Raw genomic sequence first — 25,260 nt, 5'->3', positions numbered from 1 at the left:
ACTTGTATGGCACTCCCGTCAGTGTGAACTGTTATAAATGTGCTTTATAAATACATTTTACTTTACTTACTTTTACTTTACTGATGACATATCGTTGGCTTGCTGATGATCTAATATTACACGTACATATTACTTTCTCATCTTATAAGAAACATAGATTCTTTCTCGGTACAATCATCCAGCTGGACCCGAGGATGTACTGATTCGGTTTTGGTGGTCAAAAGTCACTGTGACCTGAAAATTCATGGCGACCTGTCCAGGATGTACCAGCAAACAGGGTTCCATTAACTGTATTTGATCACAAGTATAAATCAGCTCCGTCATGAATCAACCAGAGAAGAAAGAAACAAGTGGCGGCAGCTTTGCGAGAAGTGATATGAAACGTTGAAGCACCTTTTGAATAGCGACTCGCTTTGATTTGTGGATTAACTTTCATCACGCGGAGACACACAACGTCCGACTGCTGAGACGATGTAGACGGGAACAACGGCGCCGTCGAACACACTGACAGTTACAGGCCTCCAGCAGAGTCTGTGTGTGTGCCAATTTAAAAGCCAGCATGAATCAAAAGCACTTTCTGACTGACTGACTTCAAGATCAATGTCGGTGCATATATTTCCGTATTTTATGCGCATATTTGAATAATACAAATAGTATCTTATAAGTGATAGCAGGAACTTAGTCTCATCCTGTGCTTCGTCTGATGCCGGCTTGATGCTGTCTGTTTAATTTAGTTTTTCTTTGAACTAAACGTGATTTAAGGGAAATTATTTCAGCCATAAATGTCAAGGTGGAGCTGCAGGAGAGCTAGTTAGCGTTAGCAGAGCAGATAAAACATCTCAGCTACTTCCCCAAAGGGCCCCAGGCTTAATGTCAAGCCTTCAAATGCTTGACATCAGATACACAGAGCTAGTATAAATAAATAAATTACACTTGTATTTGTGTGTAACGCCTGGTTCACACTGGACGCGGAAGCGCCGAGAATAGACGCGTAGCGGAGCCCGCTTCCATTCGGCGCTGCTTCCATTCGGCGCTGCTTCCATTCGGCGCTGCTTCCATTCGGCGCCCCTGTTAAGCTATGGTGTCGTTCACACCAGACGCGGAGCGCCGCGAATAGGCGCGGCCCTCCCGCGCCGTGAAGCGATCGTTTCGGCGTCTGCTCTATTTTTTGCGCGTGCCGCGAGCGAACGCGTCAATTCTGGCAGGAAATCACACAGAGAAACACGAGACAATCCGGTCAATTTTCTAAATAAAGGCAATTTTCAAAATAAAATTATACACATATATGTATCTAAACTCGCATTGTCGGAAACAGGAAGAGACAATACATTTAATAAATGTGAAGAGTAGATAAAAAAAAATGTGTATTTCAACGGTATATCTGCACTACTACTGTCTACTACCATACACACTCTCTCTGTCTGTGTGTGTGTGTCCCTCTCTCTCTCTCTCTCGCTCTCTTTCTCTCTCTCGGATAAATACAAGAAGTGTACAAACTTCTTGGTTACAGAAACATGGCGTATTAATTGTATGGGGTTTAATGGAAAAAAATAGCTCTGAATAATAGCTCTGAATGAACAACAGCTGAGCAGAAGCGCTTGTCGACCGCCGCGGGGAAATACGCCTCTGGTCTGAACGGGGGGTGCGCGGATCGCTCGCGATTTTCGGTGGCGCACCGCGCAGCGGCGCTTCCGCATCCAGTGTGAACCAGGCGTAAGAGTGAGCAGTACATCTGTGTAGGAAGGTTACAAGCCGGTGTGTTGGCTTGTTCACGGAGCTTCCACAGACTTTAAACATCTGGGCTTTTCTGCTCCTCCATTCTATTGGAGTCGCATCTCCAAGGGGAAGCGAGAGAGAGAGAGAGATTTAACAGCAAGCTACGTCTAAAGGCTTGATTATGCTTCCGCATAGTGATAACGCAACGGCAACGCAACGGCCACGCAGTTGCTTGGAGACCGTGATGGTTCTGCGTTGGGTTTACGTGTCGAAATGCAATTCAATGCCACACCGGGAAAGGGCGCTATGTTTTTTGTAAAGACTGACCGACCGACCGAGACTCTTGGCGTATATCGTCGTAGCTTCGTTATAGCGTATTTGTTTACTTTCCGGCTTTAAACGTCCACATTTTTTCAGAACTTGGTGTTTTATTTCTTTGTGCAAAAGCGAGAAGGTGCAAACAATAAAACGAGGTGAAAACAATAAAAGTAGCCTTTTAAAAGTTTAAATGGCGGTGTTTATGAGTGGAAACCGGATAGCGGTCTCCAGCGGATGTAGTTAGCGGACCAATCACAGCCAAAGCCGCTGCGTTGGTGTTGCGTTGGTGTTGCGTCGCCTCGACGCGCGTCTAGGATTTTTGGGAGGTACACGTCAGGCCCTTGCGTTGGACGTAAGGGGGGTCCGCAAGGACGTAAGGGGTCCGCAAGCCCCCTTGCGTTGTGTCGACGCGGAAGCATAACTCAGCCTTTAGTCCTGTGAATCAGCTGAGAGGAGGAGTAGCACACAATGAGGGGAGATGGGATGGTGTGTGTGTGTGTGTAATGTGTTTGCAGGATCACCGAGTGTGTGATCACACCTGAAACACGAGAGCAGAGCTGAAATACACCATCTTCTAACACTCTAATCCGACACCATGCTGACGATGACGTGTTGTTCTGCTGTAGCACCACAATCCCGGCTGAGAGGAGGCCACGTCGTGTCAGCGGAGGCTGTTAAAGCAACACTCCCCCAGTGCTTCCATTTCGGCGGCTGGCAGGCCGAGTCCTCAGGGAGTCTACGCTGGACCGCTGGACTAAAGCGCCGCCAGCTCTTGCAGGGCTGCACTCGAGGAAAACAACACACAGGTTTGGCCGAGTGATTTTCAGCTCAGCGTCTGTGAAGAGAAATTTGATCACATCGCCTACAAAAGAAAAATACCACGACTTTGGTATAATTTTGTGCATTCACAAACGTGTGTTCAAATCTACACACACATGCCAAACAAACGTCTTTCCCACTTTTGCACACAACATTTCACCAAGATGTCCCGATGTTCTACCAGCACTTAAACGCAGCAAGCATCCCCAAAAAGCACACAAGTAAAGGTTGTTTTCTGCTTTTAGAAATGCGACAGTGTTTTCACGTCAAGTCTGTGATGCCGCTTGGTTTAGTATTAAGCAGTCAGAGAGGGAATTTATCAGTTCTGCTGCCAGACGATTAGTCACTAAACCAGCAGGCGAATACGTGAGGAGGTCCAGTCGGTCGACCGGTCCATCCAAGTCAGCATCCGTCCTCCTTCTCATCCGTCCAGCTTGTGTGTCCGACAGCCAGCGTGTCGCTAGCTCTTCAGTCACTCGACTCGAGGCCTTTCAGGCCGCCAAGCAAAGCGTCTAATCACCCCCCCCCACCCCTCCCTCCGGCTGCCAGCTGCATCGCTCCCCCTCGCCGGCCACCGAGCCCGAAGACGAGCCAGCTAATTAGCAAGTATACCAACAGCAACCCAGCCAGCCTGCTTCACCAGCCGTCCCCCAGCCGGCTGCAGGCGGCGAGCTAATCAGCCGCCGCAGCCAGCCAGTTAATGTAAAACCGTGTTGTCCCTGTCGATACGACAGCCCCTCCTCCCCCCTCCGGAGGCCTGAATTATGGGCTGTTGGAGGTTAACAAGAAACAAGCGAGCAAACATCCCCTCCTCTCTGCTCCGTCCGCCTCCCATCCACCTCCTCACTTCATTACCTGCCTAGTCTTCCTTACTCCAGCTCTTCCTCTGCCTCCTCCAGCTTCTAATTTATGAACCCCGACTCGGAGCTCTCTCTTCCTCTCTGCTCCCTCTCCTCGCTGATAAAACATGGCCCCTGGCTTTTTTTCCTGCATGTTCCAGGTGAAATAAATTGACTCTACACCCCCCGCCCCGCTCCACTTCCTCGCTCCGCTCTCGAAAGCGTTCGCTGATCCCGCGAACCGTTGCCAGTTTATCATCGTACCCGCAGACGGAAGACGAAACAAAGCGGCGCCGTCACATTAGCCGATGGTTAGATGGAGATGCTGACCTGAGGTCACAGGTTGGATTGTTGAAATGTAAACCTGTTAAATCCCCCCGGCTTTGACTGAAAACAGCTGCTGTGTCTCACAGACTCGATCCAGTTGGTTTGTTTAACATGTACGTTACAGCAACGTCTCAATAAAATCACTGAATTTCTGTCATAATCCGGTTTTGAATACATTATTTTCACAGAGCAAGAACTTGGAAACATCTTTATTATTTAGGCGTTACCGTCTATGTTTTTGAAATAAGGAAAAAACATCCGAAATCTGAGATTGTTTTTTAAACATTGTCTCAGCTTCTAATTCAGAAGATCTCGAGCCTTGTGTGAGTTTTTCACACCTACTGGGTGTCACAGGATTCGGTTCAGACAGTACTCTCTGCACTCAACTGCATCGGGAATTTTGAACATATTTTGTGGTGGATTACGTTTGCTCTTCACAAATTAGCTTTTTGATCTCCTACTCTAGTGAGTGTTGTATTTGTTGTGTTTGTGTTCATGGAGACACATTCAGTGCAGGTTTTAATGTTAGCAGTAAACCTGAAATCCTGCTTTGTTAGTTATGAGGACAGTTTCTGAGTCCATTGGGAGCTTCAGGGCTGAAAAACTGACATTACAATATGTTTTTTCCTGCAATATATATATAGTGATATGAGAGAAAATACAGGACTTTTCACACTAAATTTTGCACATTTTTAAGTTAAAGTTCAGGATCAAGATCTATAAACAATTTAGTGCTCTAGTAAAACATTCATTCATAAAACCGATTGTATAGATATGAAACTCCCACGAAGCAGGTTCAGGTCATTGATAACTGATAACGGATGTGTTATGAAGAAGAGAATCATGGGATAGTTGTAACGTGATGTGTTAGACTTAATTCCCCGACATCACGCGTACCGACGTGTGTCTAACACGTGTCGATGCAGAAACAATGTATCTGTCGTTGATCCCTCGTTGAATGGAAACCTGGATGATAATCTGCATGTTTAAAAATAGAACGGAGACAGAATGATAGATGGAGGGAGTCGAAGACGAGAAATGAAAAGAAAGTTTAGTGATTGCCAGTCTCTGATGAACCCTCATCAATCTTATCCACACACACACACACACACACACACACACACACACACACACACACACACACACACACACACACACACACACACACACACACACACACACAGTGGCTGAGGCTCCTTACCTGCCTGATGAGACAGGGTAATGAAGGAAACACCCTCAAATAAAGATGGAGACTGTGATCTCACTTTCACAAACTAAATATTGGTTTTGCAGACCGGCACTGAACACCAATAGGATCTAATAGGAGGAATATAACATAATATGTTGATTAAAACACAACTCTGCTAGTGAGTATGTGAATTGGAGCCGCAGTTGTAAACAGATTTGTCAGTTAAAGTCGATAAGAAGATTAGAAACTGTAAAAGTTTGCGTTGTTTTTGTTCTAACAGACGCTAGATTGTTAAATCTGATAGCGGTTTTTGAGCTTGCTTGCTTAAAGTCATCTTAGTAGCTAACTGCATTGGTAGCGACCTGTCAATCAGCAAGTAATCCCGCCCCTAAAGCATCCCATGTTTCTGGTCTGTTGGACTCTAAATGGACCATAATGTACTAAATGAACATCTTGCTGGAATTGAAGACTTGAAACGAGAGATTGAGACCATAAACTCATAAACTGTTTACAATGTTTACTGATAATAAATCAAGACAGAAGTAGGCTCATGGTGGCCGGCAGATAGAATGCAATACTGGTGCGAACAATAGCAGATTCACTCAGGATTAAGTTCACGACAATGACCTCCATAATTAAGGCGAGTGACTCGAGGTCCCCAGGTGAAACTAGTCCTGTGTGAAGAGGGCAGTAAGCAGTCAAGGTGCTCTGCGTTAATTAAGAAGAGATACATCTCAAGAAGAGGTTGTTTTGTAGATTATTGACACAGTAAGACAGAAAGAAACCAGAGACAATAAAAGACAAACAGATGGAGGGATGGACGTCCTTCACCTTTTTAATGGTCTCTTCCAGGTGTAGCGCCCTCCTCTGGGCTTCCTTTCACCTCCACGTAGCCTTTGTTACAAACCACACGCTCCCTTCAATCAGCAGCGGTATAATAAACACTCCTGCAGAGCAAACACCCTAATCTAATGTTTATCCTCTTCTGTTTATTAATGGCAGAGTAATGCCGGCCCCGCGGCCCCTCCTGTGTTTGTATTGATATCTCATTACTCGACTCCGTCAAACACAGGGCCCCGACGATTAACGAGGCTTGCGTGCAAATATTACACAGTCGAAGACGGACGGAGTTTGAGTCCAATTATGAGTTCTTCACCCGCGTACAGAAAGGTGATTGTTTCAGAGGCGATATTATTGTTTCGGCCGCAGTTTGCAGTGATGTGTTTAATGACCTCATAAAAACTGTGAGTTTAGGTGCGCCTGTTGATGTACCGGTACTTCAGAATAAGGAGAGAGACGGTGGGTGTTGAAGCCTCCCAAAGTTAGCGAGCTAGCGTGCTAATTCCACCGTGCTGTCATGCTACATGGGTGCCAGAAAATTAAGTTTTCACTCATCTGGCAATTGAAGCAAGAGCTAAGACTCTGTGACAAGAGTGTGGATTTCAATTAGCAACTGGCTAATTTGGTAGCTCGCTATTTCCTCTCCGTTTAGTTTTAATGGTGGTTGTACCATCGTACAGGTGTGCTAACGCCACCTACTGGACTGGAGTGTGCAGCAGCAGGAGTTGCAGGAAAAGAAACAAATTATTAATGAATTAAATTCTCTATACCAGGGGTCCCGCTAGCATCTGGTCACCCACAGAGAGGCAACCTCTAAAAATAGCACCAGACAGTCGAAGCGTTTTTACCCGAGGCTAGCGTATTCTTTAAATCTCTTTTCCAAACGTTTTCAGCTCTTGAACCAATCGATGGACACTAAATATCATGAACCCATTTAGGCTGTTAATTAATTAATAATTGGGTCAGTGACATATACACCAGAAAAAAAGTTTTTTTAAAAACTTCAAATAACAGGCATAAAAATGATTGACTTTTGTTCTACTAACTCTCATCTTTATAGAAACATATGTTGTTTTTAGATTTTCAATTGGAATCAGAATTTATGTGACAATTTGTTGTATTAGTGCCTAAGATCGTCCTATGGTGTGACATGAAAGTAATTGTATATAAAATGAAAATGGATTATACCTTTCTTAAGTCACTCACTATATCAAAGTGCTTTATCATAACTAAACTGTGATCCATATAGTTTTTCGAAAATTAATTAAATTTGTGTATTATTTTCTAAACATTGCTCAATGTGAGACCTATGTCGTCAGTCTCTCAACGTATTTTCTATTTATTGTGACAAACCTTGCTATAAAATTATAAAAATATTTGTGACTCTTGCGCATACTATTTTCTATGTATTCCATGAACATTTTCACGTTTTATCATTAATAAAGGTATGTTATTTTCACAATTTGGAATGTCACACCAAATGATATAGTGTCACACCATATGATCATGTCGCCATGTGTCAATGCAAACCATGTATTAACCTACCTATTGGTGAGAACAGATCACTCATATGGCAGGAAATATTTAACCACTCATAACTGCTGGAAGGTAATGTTCAAATTGTATTAATTGATTTGATAGAAGTAAACAAGTAAAACAAACATTTTTATTTATGTATGAACCATGACTAATGAATAACGAATGATATGAACCATGGTAAGCAATCTGTATTATTGACCTCAGAAAGAACAGCACCAATCTTTGTACAGGGTAGCTGAGTGGATGAATAAATACATCAAATCATCTAGACTCCATTGTACATAAGCCAGTCAAATTTGGATAGAGTAGCAAACCGACTGCCTTGCTGAGGTTGTGATATGCCACAAACAACTTCCTGATCTTGATAGTAAATGCAGTCTCGCCTATTTGGCCAGACAAAACCATTTTTGTTTCCAAGTTGTTTTATGCAGTTTACCTGCAGCCCCTCCATACTTATGTCAACAATCTGTCACACATATGGTTTTCCTTCATACTTAATTAAGACAGACTGTCCTTTTGTGTACCCTTCATCTGAACTGGTGTCAGCTTGGGCCTTTCCAATTGATGCACTTGATTGGGCACGTGCATACAGCGCCTGAGTAGAAGAGCTTCAGAAGTAGAGATTTATATGTCAGTGACACGATTGTCTGCAGTGATTGCAATAACTAGCTTCTACTCCATAAAATTGGGTTTACCCAATTTACAAATATGTAGGGCTTATACTGACTGGGCTTGGGGCTCTCTAGTGGGCGAGCTGGATGGAGAAGAAGGCACCTCCGCCGCAGAGCCACCATCACTTAAGTCAAAGATCAAATGGAGATCAAATTCTTTAAATTGGCCTCTTATGTTTAATCATTTCCTCTGGCAGATTTGTTTAATTTATCTTTGACCACCTGTGAAACTCCCTCATCTTGGAAATGCGCCAGAGTAACCCCGTTACATAAAGGTGGCGACCATCAGGATATTAATAACTATAGACCCATCTCAATTATCAACAGTATCGCCAAAGTATTTGAAAAACTTATTTTTAATCAATTATCCATTTATCTCAATGATTATAACATCCTATCCCCACACCAATCTGGCTTTCGACCCAACTTCTCGACGACCACTGCTCTCACAAAATTCTCCAATGACATATTATCCTCTTTTGACAATAATATGCCCACTGGTGCTATATTCATTGATTTATCAAAAGCGTTCGACATGGTTGATCACTATCTCCTTTTAGATAAGTTGTATGCTATTGGTCTTTCAACAGAATCAGTTTTATTTTTTAATTCCTTTCTTCACAACAGAAGCCAGTGTGTGTCTTTTCAGAACACCCAGTCAGACTATAAGTTTATATCAAAAGTTGTGCCCCAAGGTTCATCTTTGGGCCCTCTTTTATTTTCTATTTTTGTTAATGATCTCCCACAAATCTGTTCTGACTGTCAAATTCACCTTTATGCCGACGATACTGTAATTTACTCCTCCAAACGTGATACGTCACAAATTCAGCACTCCTTGCAATATAATTTTAATTTAGTTCAGAAATGGTTCTCATCCAACAAACTTCTTTTGAACAAGAAAAAATCACATAGTATGCTTTTCAGTACCAGATCTGATTTATTATCCAAAGACTGGTCCTTATTTTTTCTTGACGGAGCCCCACTAGAAAAGGTAGATCAATTTAAATACTTGGGCCTCCTGCTTGATTCTCAGTTATCCTTTAAACCACACATTGATTTAATTACAAAGAAAATTTACTGTCGTCTGAAATTACTGTATCGGTCCATTGATTGTTTTACAGTACAGGTTCGTAAAAGAATCGTATCACAATTATTATTTCCTATTCTTGATTATGCAGACATCATTTATCAGAACACTACAGAATCTAATCTCCGTCCTCTCACTGTGCTGTATAACAGCCTCTGTAGATTCGTCCTGAGATGTCCCTACAGAACTCATCATTGCACTCTTTATGAATCTTTGAACTGGTTAACCCCAAAAGCCAGAAGAGTTCTTCATTGGTTATTATTTATTTTTAAATGCATTCACTTTAATTTTCCTTTATATTTAAAACAATTTATGATTCCTTATAGTACACAATACAGTCTTAGACATACAGATCATCTCTTTTTCCGTATTCCCAGAATATTTAAAGAATCTGGTCGTCGTTCATTTCAGTTTAAAGCTCCGTCTGACTGGAACAGTCTCCCATGCCAGCTTAGGGCTTCCACTTCTCTATCTAGCTTCAAAGCATCACTTCTAATTCATTTGCAAACTCCCTGTTCTTGTTTCTGATGATGCTTACTATTTATTTATTTATTATTATTATTATTATTTCCTATTACTTATCTTTCCTCTCTCTCGTGCAAACTGCAAAAATGTTTCTTTCTTTGTGTGTGTGATTCTCTTATCTGATCCGATTATTTATTTACTTAATTTTTACTATTATAATATTATTATTATTTTATTTCTTTCTGTATTTTTCCCATTTGTAAGCTAAGATATCACAAGTTGACTATTATTCCGATATCTGGCCGTTTGTGGATTAGCTGGGGTTAGGAGAGCCTTGTCTTGCGTGTGTGTGTGTGTGTGTGTGTGTGTGTGTATGTACGTAAGTCCTGTATTGTGTTTCAATGTATTTGCTTTTCTTTTTATTTCTTTACCTGACATTGTATCATTGTATCTTTTTGTGGAAGGACCCCCTCTAAAATGAGATGATTCATCTCAAGGGGCTATCCTGAATAAATAAATTCAAAATTCAAATTCAAAGTAAGAGATTTAATTGTCAGGGAATTGTTTGTTTGCAGTGAAATGTTATCACTAGCAGGTGACAGAATAGTGTGAACATTTTAACAGTTGTGGGCCAACTGGGCCAGCAAGGCTGGTTTGCTGGCCTGGACATCATCAGAAAATACATTTCATTTCAATAAATATGTTTATTTACTAATCAATACATCAATTTATTCCCCATAGTCTATTCTATTCTAGACAGTTGTCGTTTACTTTTCTTTTCTTTGCCTCAGCAACTCCCCTCTCCTTGCAGGGTCGGAGTTCAGTCTCTCCCTGTATCTTTTTGTCCTCTCTGCATTTGTCATTATTTGCCTCAAGCTGACAAAAGAAAAGGGAATGTATAGTTTAAGACGAAGACAAAACATGTCCACAAACAGCATTCTAAGGTTTCTGTGAAGGGGTCAGCTGTGTCTGTCTGATAAACTAGAAATCTGTATCACCGAATAAAACTAAAGTAAACTAAACACAATCTATTGTGGATAATTACAGCTTTTATGTGATAATGGACCCAAACAAATGTTTAAAAGGACAAAACATACATTGGACTTTGTTATTTATTGTTATATCTGCAGGAATTTACAATTCCTATCATATGGTGTGACAATCAAAATCATATGGCGTGACAGGCAGACATGTCACACCAACAAAATTATGATCAAATTTCTTTTGCATTTCTATGAAAAATGTGTCACACCAAAAGACAGCCGGAAGTGGGACTTTTGGCAGAGCGCCAACAAGATCTGATTTATTGAAAATATAAAAATGATGACTCACCTCAGAAACCTGTCATGGTCTGGTATTGATAGTACTGAACAGCCTTGCTGAAGAAGGACCTCTCATTCCCAAGGGTGTCAAAACAGTTGCCCGTTGAAATATCCCAAAATAGTGTCACACCATATGATTTTGATTCATGTGACAAAATCTTTTTGTTCAGAACTGACTCAAAACATTATGCTTGGACTTTGAAAAAAGTAGGCTCACAAATAGACATCTGTTTTATTTTTCTGTATTTTTTTGAGAATTTTTGAATTTATTTTTCTTAGCTTTATTCAAGTTCTTACTTTGAGAAACAAGTGCCGGACAGTCACACCATATGAGTTTTGTTATGTTTGGTTGAAAATTCTGAAAAAATGAGTGATGAACTGTTTTAATGTTGAGTATGTTCACATAAGCATAATTTTCTACACAATATTGAGAAGGTTTTTGATAAATATATTTTTTATTTATGCATGTTTGACACTGAAGACAGCAAAACTGCCATGTCACGTCACACACCTAATTGTTATTTCCAATGATATTCCGTATCATAGCAACCATACGCAACCAACGCACCTCCTAAAACGATAGAAGCAGAAGAACTTCGGCTGTTTTCAGCTGAATGTTTCGCTGCTTACAATTTAATCAGAAAAAATGAGAACTTGATATTGTATGAGTTTCAAATGTTGCAAAAGATTAATTGTTGAGATTCACAAAATCATTAACGAGAAATCATTAATCTTGTTTAAATATGTGTATATAAGGTATCCTTATAAATGTAGTTTATTAAATGCATAATATTCATTATTAGAAGGTAAACTGAGCAAATATATTATTCAGGAAAGTGATATGAAAAAAACAAAGTAGCTCTTCATCTCAGAAAGGTTGTGACCCCTGATCAATACAGTCACTGTTAGACTTCAGTCATTAATCAGAAGATCGATTACTTTCCATGATTTGGATTTCTTAGCTGATTCTCCAAAGTTTCGTACCTGTTTGGATCGATCAGGTCAAGTTTGATAGTTTCTGGTTCAGAATGCTGTGAAGAGTCCTGGAGGGTTCCGCATAAATAAAACATTATTATGAGAATAATAATTCCATGAATAATAAAAACCTCTCAGTAAAAGCAAAATTACTGCAAGCAGATTAAGCTTTTTAACTTTTCAGCCCCACCGTCAAATGTAATTACCTGGTTACCGTGGTAACCCTACGACCCCGTCGCACTCCAGATTCCCCGTTTTTGCAGCAGCAGCATCTTTTTTCCTTCCTCCCCCCTGCAGCATTTTCTGTTTTTGCAGGCTCCAAATTGTTTTTAAATGCACTGCTTCTTCATTTTATTGCCTTTTTTTTAATACTCTATTTGTGGGCCAGTATTCGTCGTTGTGCCCTGATGAATCCCATTACTTCTGCTACTGCTGAGGCCTAATTTCCCTACGGAGATCGGTCTCGTCTCGTCTGACCAGGGAAAGTAACTATTTGCGTTACTGTAAAAAAAAAAGTTGCTTTATGTGTATAATAATTGAGATCGCATTCTCCGCACCTCGCATGCGGGAATAATTAAAACTTGAGGAGAAATTCTACAGTGGGAAACGCTGTGTCTGTCATATATCACAAAACAGGGTCAGAGCACACAGCAGTAGACATAATGACGGCGAGACCCCGGTGGCCGTTCATCATCATCATCATCACCACCGTCTTCACCATCCGCGCTCCACAGCTGCACCGGATTCCCGTCCAACACCAGAACGGCGGGACACCGGGGCCCGCGTGGCCCTCGCGCGCCGCTCAGACCAGCAGCAGCCCCAACTCCGGCTCCAGCTCGCGGCAAGTTTGCACGTTTCTCCACGGACAACAGGCTGCCGAGACCAGGCACGAGCGGCGCGCAAGAGGAACACGATCCTGACTTTTTTTAACCGACAACCGACAAATTCAATTCATAGTAACGCACCGCATTTAACGTTCAGTAACGATAACGGCGTTGTAACGACGGAAACAGTAATTAGTTAGATTACCCCGTTACTGAAAAAATAACGGCGTTACCTAACGCCGTTATTTTAAACGCCATTATTCCAAACACTGTGCATCTTTAAATATGGTTTGGACACAGTCGAGGTGTAGTAATGTCTCGATTCCAGAACGAGTTTCAGCTCAATGAGAAACTTTACTGTGTTTTCATCTACCGTCTCTTGTTTCTCCTGTGTGATCTCTGTGTTTCAAGGAGGGCGGAGCTTACTGGCTCTCAGTGTGCGTGGTGATTTTGTTGCTCTCACTACCAATGTTAGCTGCGTATCTACGATGGTAGACGATAAAGAATTAAAGTGATCAGAGTGTTTGAGGCTTCGTGTGTATTTTAGTGTATTGTGTCTGGGTGAAGAGTTAAAGTTACACTGATGATGGAGGATCACTGAATCCAAAATAATGTAGCGATCGCTGTCAGAAACGAGTTACATTTACATCACAGACATTTTTAGGATTTATTTTTGTTAGTTACTCATTTCTTTATCGACGTTATGCCAGTATTTGAGTGCCTTAACTGTTAAAATAAGAATTATGGCAAATAAGCAACAGTTGAATGTTATTGAGCTAATAAAGGGATTTTTTGCACTGACCGAATCGTGACCCAAAAAGCCGAGTTTCGTACAGAATAGGGAAGTTCATGTACCTTCACACCCCTGTCAGCTTCCCTCTGCAGACCAACCACAGAGCTGTTAATCCCGTCAGCAGTGACTTCAAGTTCGAGGAGCAGGGCTGTAAGTCTATAGCCGCTAGGCTAATTCATGCAGTGTACATTGCCAAAGGCATTCGGTGCTTCTCCCGTCCTGCTGCTGTGTGAGAACTTTAAATCGCTGCAGAAGGAGTCATGTCTTATTCTTGATAAGTTTATGGACGTAAGGTGGTGGATAATCGTTACATGACATTCCGTCCCGTGTCTAGAGTTTTATTGCCAGTATTATCCAGACGTCACTGAGGCGGCCTGAGCGACTGTATTACTGCTGCTGTGTCCAACTGGCCACTTCATGGAAGCAAAACACTGGGAAGCAATTATAGAGAATAAACCAGACTGGCCGTGTAATAATGAGTCCACATCCCAGGACATGAGGCGGAGCAGCCATCCAGGTCCAAAGCAAATGAGCAGGGAGATTCAAGCGGCTGAGCTGAATTTCAATTGTGTAATTTCCCACGACATTTAGGACCTGAACACACCGCGGAGAGCCGGCAGTGATTAAATATTATCTAAGATAGCGTTTCCCATCTCTGGACCTCGTGACCCCACATACCCCATCCAGGTCCTCGGTCCAGCTGTCTAATCAGAGGCTGATTAATACCTGAGGCAACAGGTGAATGAAACGGAGCAGCAGGGTGCATTCTGGGAAGCCTATTTAACGTGTCCGCTGTGCTTTGCAACATGTTGTCCAGATGAGAGCGTACACGTTGCTCTGCAACACGTGTAAAGCACTTTGAATTGCCCTGTTGTTGAAAGGTGCTGTACAAATAAAATTGCCTTGCCTTGCAGCACGTGGTGATGTAATGACCAGTGTTTTCAGTGAATCAGAGTGAAAGAAAGGAAGCAGCGAGGACGGACGAGTTCGCTGCGTGTTTGTTCTCTTCAGACTCACGCGTCCGTTTATTCTGCAACACGTCTGCAAGCGTCCAGGCTCGAAAATCACATTTCATCCAACATAACATCCAGTATGTTCTGTCATTCAAGTTTTTTTTTTTTTTAAATATCTGCTCACCGTCTAAATTCAGTGGAAGTGGAAATTAATTTAAAAAATCCATTTCTCTTGAAAGTGACATTAGAAATAATTCAACGGATCATTTTAGAAACGGTGACTGGATATTTTGTTTAAATTTTTGCAGAAATGAAATTGCTATGAAAAAATGTTGCTTTCAAAAATTCCAATTCATTGCTTTTTATTTATTTATTTAATTTTTCTCATAGCAACCATTGAAATATTTATCAAATAGCCGCAGAGCATCTCGATGCCCGAGGCGGCATCAGGGAGATGATCAATGATTCACTACCTGCAATCAGTTTTAAAGGTGTGAACACTTGAGAGGCGGCCGCTATGCTAACGGCTTCCACACCAACATCCTCTCACAATAATCATCACACGCAGCAGTTTTATTTATTCACACCTTTCAGTAATAATGAGGCAGAGTGTTCATGCTCAGAGTTGGATTAGTGAACCTGCTGCCCGGAGTCTGTTTTATTCTATTTTAGCTTTCGGGATATTTAATCAGAGACTCGTTTCCATGGTAACATCTGCAACATGAACATCTAAAATACTGAGTGGGGCTCTTGACCCCGGAAAATAACCCTTTTTCTAACCACAGCTCCCTCTGATTCAACCGGGTGACAGTTTTGTCAATTTTTTCTGACATTTCTTGACAAAATGTCACAAATTTACCAAAAACAAAATTGTTCCTCAGACAAAGATGTCCATTTTCCCCTTAGTGTCATCTAACTAACTAATTAATTATGTAGACGGCGCTTTAAATTGCAGAATAAAGGAGAAAAATCAGGTGAATAAAACCAAAATGTTTCAGACATTCATGTAAATGCTTGCTGGTTGTTTTCGAGGACTGATGTCATGGAAACATCTGTCCTCATGAGACGTCTGCACACACCTTGAACCGATCAACACAACTAAAACATACAAGAGCCACACACTGTTCCCACGCAGAACGAGGATCGATAGGGGTTATTCACCCCTCTGAAGCAGTTCCAAGGTTTATTTCTCCACCGTCTTTCACTGCAGAATAGCAGTCCTGCTAGATGTTTGAACCGCCGACTCGTGGCTGAAACGATGTTGTATTATTTAAAACGTTGAATCACCTGCAGCAGCTGGCTGATTGTGAGCAGGACTGTGATTTACGAGTCCTCTGGACCTTGAACGTCTCCCGGGCTAAACCTAAGCGTAAACAGCTGAAGGACTAAGAAACACATTAATCATAAAGTTATGATTGAGGCAAATGTTATTTTGGGGGAGTTTCTTCCATGCAGGAGCCTTTAGGGTGTTTTCGTGGTCTGACAGCTTCTCATCACGTCTCGTGATTTTTAAAACGCTGAATCTGAAATCTCAGACTAAACACGCTCGGTCGATCGCTGCAGCATATTTCCCGCGGCGGCGGCGGCGTAGACACGCCGCTGCACTGCGTTGCTGCCGTCGGTTTGACATTCAGGAAGTGTGTTGGTGCAGCCGGCCGCCCTCCATGCATGACAAATGAGCCCTATCAGCTCCCCCCCCCCCCGACACCCCCTCCCCCAGGAGGGGAAACCCCCCGCAGCCTGCCCTGCTGCCCAGTCAGCGTTCCTAGCCGTGATGAATTCCACTTCCTGGATAGACAGCTCACACACACATACACTCACACACACACACACACACACAGGCTTTCTGGTCTGGAGGAACCAATCAATTTGGAGATGCAGAGGGACGTTGGCGTGAAGTTTTGAGGAGTCGGCTCTTCAATTGGCTCAGAAAAGAATAAATGTGTCGGTTTGAGGCTTGAATGTAATTTTTGAGTCAGATGATTAAAGGCTGATGGAAAAAGAAACCTCTTATGAGGGAAAAAAAAGCTCTGTCGCTCATCTGATGAAGTCACATGACAGCGTTCTGGAGAGAGGCCGCGGCCTTTAGGACCCTTTAACGCGAAGCAAATACCTGGTAGTAGGCAGTTAACTAACGAGATAAAGATAGATTATTTATAAAATCCACATCTGAAAGAAGGTAACGTCTCATCTGATTTATAAAGCTCCAGCTACACAAGTCAAAAAATATTACTAGAAGTGTTTGCGTATAGATATTACAATTAAAATGTACACAATACATATTGAAATAGATAGTTCCATAACTTCCACATGTTTTGAAGCTGCCATAAATATATATAAGTATATACATACATGAATGATGAAATGCATCTAATCTGATCTAGGGGAAGCAGGAAGGGACACCAGTTACACACAAACCAGAAATACTCTGAGTTTTTTTCTGCCTCCGGCTTTCTTTTTGTTCTTACTGCATTTATTTACAAGTCAGATGATGATACAAGTTCTGCTGTAGACGAGAGGAAGAACCTGGAGCAGAATTAAACAACACGACGAGACGAGAAGAAAAACATCTTAACTAGTCAGGAGAGAGAGAGAGAGAGAGAGAGAGAGAGAGAGAGAGAGAGAGAGACAGACAGACAGACAGACACGAGAGACAGACAGACAGACAGAGACCGAGAGAGACTGACAGACAGACAGACCGAGAGAGACAGACAGAGACCGAGAGACAGAAAGACAGACCGAGAGAGACAGACAGACAGACCGAGAGAGAGAGACAGACAGACAGAGACCGAGAGAGACAGACAGACAGACAGAGACCGAGAGAGACAGACAGACAGACAGAGACCGAGAGAGACAGACAGACACTGAGAGAGACAGACAGACAGACAGAGACTGAGAGAGACAGACAGACAGACAGACCGAGACCCCCCTGCTTATGTTCAGATCCACCCGTCGCTCCTCCACATTCCAAATATGGTCACTTCCTTCACTGGCTGCAAAAATTCCAAAAAGCGGAATGCGATGCTTCAAAACCGTAGTCCGGAATCCAACGGGTGCCGTCACCATGACGACGTCCACTTCTTATCTTAACGTCCGTGCTTTGAATCAAATGTCCCGCTTTAAGATGGGTTGGGTTTAAGTTTGGTCTTCATTGGTTAAATGAATCGTCACCATGACTACGTCCACGTTGTATATACAGTCTCTGGGTTATTCTGTGTGGATCTGGATGGGTGGACTTAACAGAACCTGAACCGGAGGTCACCTGAGTCCCTGTTGGACCAGTTAGACGGCTTGTTGGGGGAAGAAACTGACAAACGACCTGTTTTGTCGTTTGTGTCTGAGAGCTGATGTACGAGCTCCAGGAAACGTGGCGTCTGTCGGCGACCCGGCCTCCGGCGTGTGCCGGCGAGAGCCTCTGAAACTAAAATATTGACTACGCAGACACAGAGAACATTATTTTGCACTCACAGAATTGTGTCTGAATTCAGGAGTCAGCGAGGGAAAACAGCCCGGAGGTTGGCTCCATGAAATATGGATGCACATTAGCTAATGTGGCTAATATGAATATAAACATGGCCCGTGGCAGTTCAAGCTCGTCCCCGGAGTTCAATGGCGGCGAAGGTGAAACAGACCCTTAATGCATGAGACCGCTACAATACCTGCTCCTTCTAGTGTCCCTCTGCTGGGCTTTTATTACCCTCATCTCCTCTGGCTCTTAATTTGGAAATCAATTTGCTGAGACTTCCTGCGTAGCTGCGAGCGATGGCTCTGTATCTTAGCAGCGAAGTTGGTTGTGTTTACCTGCACGAATGCGTCGATGACAGACAGCATTCCTGCCTCCAGCCTTTCTCAGACGAGCATGCAAACATGTATGTTTCAGCTTTGTGCTGTTCTCCAGCAGGCTGCGGGTTCGGGGAGCTGTCAGCGGTGTAGAAGTGATGTCGGAGGAGGTGAGGCGCTGAGCGGCCGTCCCCTCCGGGCTCTCGATTAAACCCGAATACGAATATCTATATTTTACAATTGTGGGTTAGTTCACTGTGAGGTGAAGATTTTGAACATGGCTGAGAATGAATCCCCCGTTTCTCGGAGTCCAAACAGATGCAGGATTGCAGCGGGTTAATCCGGAATGACGGGACGAAATCCAGCAAGTGGAAGAAGAGTTCTGATCCTTATGAATACTCCATTATATGTAAAAGTACTGCATTTTCACTTAAAACGAATAAATTCACCCAAGGAGGAGATCGGAGACATAAGTAAAGTCGACGTCTGACTTTAATCTTGGCCAAGAGGAGCAGTTACAATGCAACAACGTGTGAGGATGCTACAGAGAAAGTGCTCAAATCACTGTTGTGACTTGAGTCTTTTAAAGGCACAGGAGATAACGCGTCACTGACAGGAAACCTTCATGTAGAACAAGACATCATGACTACCAGGCCTCTGATAACATTTAGGTCAGCCATGGGGATACTAAAGTAATAAACAGTTCAACACATAAAGCTGTAACCTGAACAAAGAAAACTTTAAGACATGAGGTTATACAAAATTATTATAACAACCAGTGCTCTTCGTGCACCAGTCGGTAGTCCAATAATCAATTAATAAATCTTTTTAAAATGGTGGAAAGACATCATAGTTCTCAAAATATAGCTATATATTTTTTAACATTCATGTATAACACCTGAAAGCTGAGCAGCTGGATTATTGATAAACCACAATAATAAGATGAATGCTGTTAAATATCCCAAACAAATACATGAACCAGGTGACGTTCAACACATCTAACATGCGGTTTTGAAGCGTTTGTCAGCAGCAGTTGAGTCTCCAGACAGGACGCCAGCTGTTTTCATTGTTTTCATGTCACAATGTTTCTTGTTTTGTTTCCGTCGGTTGAAAACTTTGAGGCCGTCACAACATCTCACGCTGACCGGACATTTCTCGGAGCAGCTGTGTGCGAATGTGCCACGACTTCTCACTCCGGGCGCCGCCGTCACAAAACATGAGACAAAAGGTTGTTGTTTCACTGAGCGGGAGGAAAAAAACAGCAAGCGAAGCTCTCGTCTCGAGCACAACTGCAAAAAGACGACGGGAAGTGAAACGTCGAGGACGTGAACATCGGTTCTGATCTGCGTTTGTTACATCTGCACTTCTAAAAGCAGGCAAAGCAGCAGACGAGGGGATGTTTGCAGGTTCACGACAAAGACGGGGATTTCAGTGAGATTGGCGGTGAGATTACGTTGCTGGATTGCGGGTTTGACCTTGTCGTCGATGATGTCATCATGGGTTACGGTTTAGATTAGTCATTAAACATTGATGCATCTCTTCTAACTTTATAACGTTGAAATGGACTCTACCGTCGCAGCTTCAGTTTCCCAGCAACCTGGTTTGAACGCTGCTCCTTTAAGACACAGTGATAATGAAAGAAAAACATTTTTACATGTTTTAATAATGAATAGTCTTAATTATTCATCATCTCATGCCAAATAGGTATTAAAAAATAATTGTGTGTTTTATAGCAAAATCCCTCTTGTTTCTCTTCCTGTAAGGGCTGAATGATTTATGAAATAGTGAAAATATCAACATATTTAGACTGATATTGCAGTTGTGTTATGACTTGCAATATTAGGAGGAATCATCCTTCTCATTTTCATTGAAAAAGATTATGGTGGGGATCTGCACCAAGTGAAGAGGGTTCCTTAACTCTGTGGAAATATAATAAAAATAATAAGTCTATTTAGTATATCACCTTTAATAGAACACATTCCCCAAAGTGGTTTGCAAGAATAAAATATTATTAAAAATAAAAACTATAAAACAGGCCCGGGAGAGTTCTCCAGCATGATGGTATTTAATTAAATTGTGCAGCCGACTTCCTGTGTAGGCCTACGTGGAGGCGCTAAATACATGTGTATATTTAATATTTAAGTACTCCCATATATATATATATATATATATATTTAATATTGGTGCTGTAGCTGTGATTACAGGCGATAGCTGCAACAACCATCACTTATTTTCCTCATTGATTAATGTCTCAATCATTTTAATGATGCCGTCTATAAAACTTCAAGTCAATAATCAGCTGATGCCTTCAAATGTCTTGTGTTAATTTCCTCCGTCAGCTGATCGACGAATCATTCACGCCGGTGCAGCAACACTTTGCCTCCACACAGGAAGTCAGAATGTAGACGTCCAGCCTTTCAGGGAGCTTCAGACACGGTTGCTGATATTTCACCTGCAGCCCCACCGAGACTCACACATGAAAGTTTAATGTTTCAGCCTGTGTGTGTGTGTGTGTGTTGAATCTTCCTCTTCCCTACAGATTATTGATCACCGGCTCTTTTTCCTTGTTTGTCGCCCGCCTCCTCTGCTCTCCCGTGACGAGTCCGAGTGTTGCAACAAGACCTTTTATTTATCGCACACGAGTGCAGATGCGCCAACGTCCTGAATCCTGATGGAGAGATCAGAGGGAGGTGATGCCCGCGGGGCGTCTGTGTTATGTTCAGGTCTATCTCAGAAACAACCTTCTCTGTGGGCTTTTTAAAGCTACAGTTGTTGGACCTGAGGGGGCGCTGTGGACCAAACAGAAAAGACAAGTCTGTTTCCTAGTAAGACTTCAAGAATTCAAACTAGCAGTGTAACAGCTCATGTAAAAACTACTGTAAAAACCATCCAATCTGGACAAGGTGGCTGTATGAAGTGCCTTAGCTGCATTCTCTCTGCTGGCCACCAGGGGGCGACTCCTCTCTGGTTGTATAGAGGTCTATGAGAGAACGACCCTACTTCTCTCTTGAAGTAAACATTGTAAACATGAGTTTATGGTCTCAATCTCTAGTTTCAAGTCTTCTTCAATCCAGCATGATGTTCATTTAGTACATTATGGTCCATTTAGAGTCCACCAGACCAGAAAGCAGTGGATGCTTTAGGGGCGGGGCTACCTGCTGATCGACAGGTCGCTACCACGCTACCAATGCAGTTAGCTACTAAGATGACTTTAACACTTAGCTGTAAAGTTGACCTTGAATCATGAAGCTAACTTTGTTAGCAGCTTCACACCAGAATCCACATGGATCCAGATCCAGTAAGGTTGCTGCTCAACAGCTAAATGCTGAATTTGAGCCTTCACAACCGTAGTCCACAAACCATTGGATGACGTCACCATGACAACATCCTCTTCTTATACAGTCTATGGGTGAGGGCAGGGGCGGATCTACCGGGGTGGCATAGGGTGGCATATGCCACCCTAAAAGAAAGCCTTGCCACCCCTGCTGCCACCCCAGTTGGCAGCAACGAATTCAAAGAAAAGTTATGTCCAATTTGACATTTACGAGTGTGAATTTCCAATGTCCGACTGCAGTGAATGCAGCACGAGATTACGAAAGAGCAGCAAGACGCTGCTTTGTTTGAAAAATTGAGTGGCGCGATTCGCGAAGCGAGGGAAGGTACATGTCCACAGGCAGCGGTGTTTCCCCGCGTCCCATTTATTGTCTATGTGAAAAGCCGTGCAATGCATTCTGGTAGCGTCGCGGCGAATGTCGAGAGACGGCGCGCGAGTTGGCCGCTCCTCATTTGCATAAAGTTGAAGTCGAATCTACTTTATGCAAATCAGAGGCGCCGGGCTCGACTCGCCGCCTCGGGAACGCTCGCGAAAATCTTCTAAACTGAATGTTGTTGTTCTAAAATAAAGACAGATTCAGCAACTGCATAGCTTATTTCTCGCTTAAAATGTTTTCAGAAACACCTTTCGGTGAACTATTTTCGTAAAATAAGAGAAAGTTTCCAAACGAGCCGCCATGTTGGTCTGCGTGAACTCCGGAGCAGAGAGGACAGCTGTGAAAGCGATCGTCCAATCAGGTGCAGCCATGAACTGTGCGCGTGATTGTATGAAGGAGAGCGCCTGTCAATCATCCTCCAGTGGCAGCCCACCAAGCGTGCAATCCTGGGAAGCGGCGCGTCCACTCACGTTTAAAATCGCCCCTGTGGACACGTACCTGGAGCCAGGAGTCGCAAGGAAAGGAGGCACGGGAGGAAAGAGGTAAAAAACTGATTAACTATCTATCACAAAATGAAATAATAATGAAAGCACAGTGCTAGTATAGTTGCGATGCTGATTTTGAGATGATAAAAATCAGGTTGAAGAACGTTATTTCGCTAACTATACATGTAATGTTTAGGCTGGGTGAACCCTGCCTGAACTTCCGGGAAATTTGGATTTCGCTCGGCAGTTTAGGCTGGACACCCTCAGGCTTACTTTCGCTGTTACATTGCCAGAATCTTTGGCTCCAATCAGAAACGGCCATTCTCTCCTGGCACGCTATTGGCCGGTGACGTGACGATGACGAAACACAATGGGCATCGTTCATTTGAACGATGCCCATTGATCCCGCCTCTTGAGCAGTAGAAACAAAGCGCAGCTTCCCCAGACTAATGTTCAATCTTAAAAGATTGACCTTAGTATGGTGAAAACCAGACTATGTTAGCTAGGTCTGACGTTAGTTCTGTGTAAAGCAGCTAAGAAAGCTAATATTGATTCAACGTCTGTCAAGGAAAACATTGTACTAAAGTTACTTTGAATCTTACAGAAATGAAGAGGAAAGGTAGCATATTTAGTTTTTTCTCACCAAAGAGAAAGGAGAGAAAAATAGAAAATGAACTGAGCAAGGTAGACGGAGGAGATGAGGTGGAAAGAGAGAGAAAAGAGGTGGAAGGAAAGAGAGAAGAGGAGGACAAGGTGGAAAGGAGAGAGAAAAGAGGTGGAAGGAGAGAGAGAAGACGAATACGAGGTGGAAGGAGAGAGAGAAGGGCAACAGAAAGGTGAAAGAGATAGAATACAAGGCCAAGGCGACCAGGGACAGGAGGAGGTGGGAGAACACCACAGCGGTCAAGATATGGAGGAGGGAGAGCATAAATGTAATGTAAATGGCAGCCTGTGCCCTTATGTAGTGTGTACATACTATTTCTCATCAAACTGTGATAACTGTGAGTAAATTCAGTATATATACACGTCTGCCATATGTTGCCACCCCTCAAAAATTCCTGCCCCCCTCTCGCCACCCCATACATATTTTTCTAGATCCGCCCCTGGGTGAGGGGAAAACAAAATCCCATTTTGATTAAAGCTGACACGTTGCGGTTACTTTGCTTTTCCTGCCATAATCCTGTGGTATAAGTCAGTCAGAGCTTCATTCATTTAGTCATCAACAGGAGGGCCAGTGCACACTGTAATTCACTAAATATTATTGTAAGATTAATTATTATTTGATCCTGTGTAGTCATTTAATTGTGGAAAATATAATTGGCACCAGTGTGAATTATCCTCCCAGCAGACAGCTGTGAGAGTCTTGTTACTGTTTATTTATTGATATTTATTGCGTGTCCTCCAGCCACACAAACACACACACACACACACACACACACACACACACACACCTCTGGTCTGTAGGTTACAGTGAAGAGACACCAGTTCAGAGATGAAGACGCCTCCTCCATCACTGTGTCGCTGCATTAAAAAACCCAGTTAAGTGATCCAGGAGGTGAAACTCTGAGAGCTGGAACCACTTAAAGAAACCTTAAGGGTTCTAAGAGTTTATGGTGCATCTTCATGTAACACATGAGATCAGTCTGCTGCCGGATTTAAGCAAAGTGCAGATTTTTTCTTTTTATTCAAGCACATGTTTCTCATTTCAGACATCCGTCTGTATTTTATTCAACATGTTTTATAAAGTACTTCCCCCTTTTCATGAATGCAGCTGAAGGACGCTGGCAGAAATATCTTATATGATGAGTCACAGCGTCTGAATGAAAGAACTATGAAATTTCATAACCGTAAGAACCCCTGAACTCATCTGAATCATGCTTCTGATCTGACTAGAACAGATGCCAGATCATCATTGATTAGACCCGACAAATTTAAATATATATATTGACGTGTCAATCAACAAAGAAAATAGAGAGAGAATCAATGTGTTTAGTCCACATTTACACACAATTACCAACATCCATTTGTTGGGGAGAGTTTCTTGTGGTGCGTTTCTTCCATTGCATTTCTTGCACTGCGTTTCGTGCATTGCGTTTCTTGTATTGCGTTTCTTGAATTGGGTTTCTTGCAATGCATTTTTTGCAATGCGTTTCTTGCACTGTGTTTCTTGCAATGCGTTTCTTGCATTGCGTTTCTTGCATTGCGTTTCTTGCATTGCTTTTCTTGAATTGGGTTTCTTGCAATGCATTTTTTGCAATGCGTTTCTTGCACTGTGTTTCTTGCAATGCATTTTTTGCAATGCGTTTCTTGCATTGTGTTTCTTGCAATGCGTTTCTTGCAATGCATTTCTTGCATTGCGTTTCTTCCATTGCATTTCTTGCATTGCGTTTCTTGCGATGCATTTCTTGCATTGCCTTTCTTGAAATGTTTCTTGCGATATTTCTTGCAATGCATTTTTTGCATTGTGTTTCTTGTAATGTGTTTCTTGCAATTTGATTTTTGAATGCGTTTCTTGTACCGTGTTTCTTGCGCTGCGTGTCTTGCGGCATGTCGGGCCATTCATAAATCACGTCAGCGTCAACTTCTCCCCTGATGAGGATTTACAGCT

The 25,260-nt window shown here is 42.6% G+C and overlaps 1 protein-coding gene across 1 annotated transcript in view; it reads left to right on the top strand.

The window, feature by feature from the left end:
- The window catches only part of cep131 (centrosomal protein 131), a 232,948-nt gene extending 208,793 nt beyond the window's left edge, over positions 1–24,155 (top strand). The window contains exon 31 of the mRNA XM_084039466.1: positions 24,146–24,155. The gene's annotated coding sequence lies outside the window, so the exon portion shown is untranslated. The remainder of the gene's footprint in view (positions 1–24,145) is intronic.
- The last annotated feature ends 1,105 nt before the right edge of the window (positions 24,156–25,260 follow it).

This window comes from Eutrigla gurnardus (assembly GCF_963514095.1).
Source record: "Eutrigla gurnardus genome assembly, chromosome: 22".
In the NCBI taxonomy this organism is placed as follows: Eukaryota; Metazoa; Chordata; class Actinopteri; order Perciformes; family Triglidae; genus Eutrigla; species Eutrigla gurnardus.
This window is presented reverse-complemented; position numbering and strand designations above follow the sequence as displayed.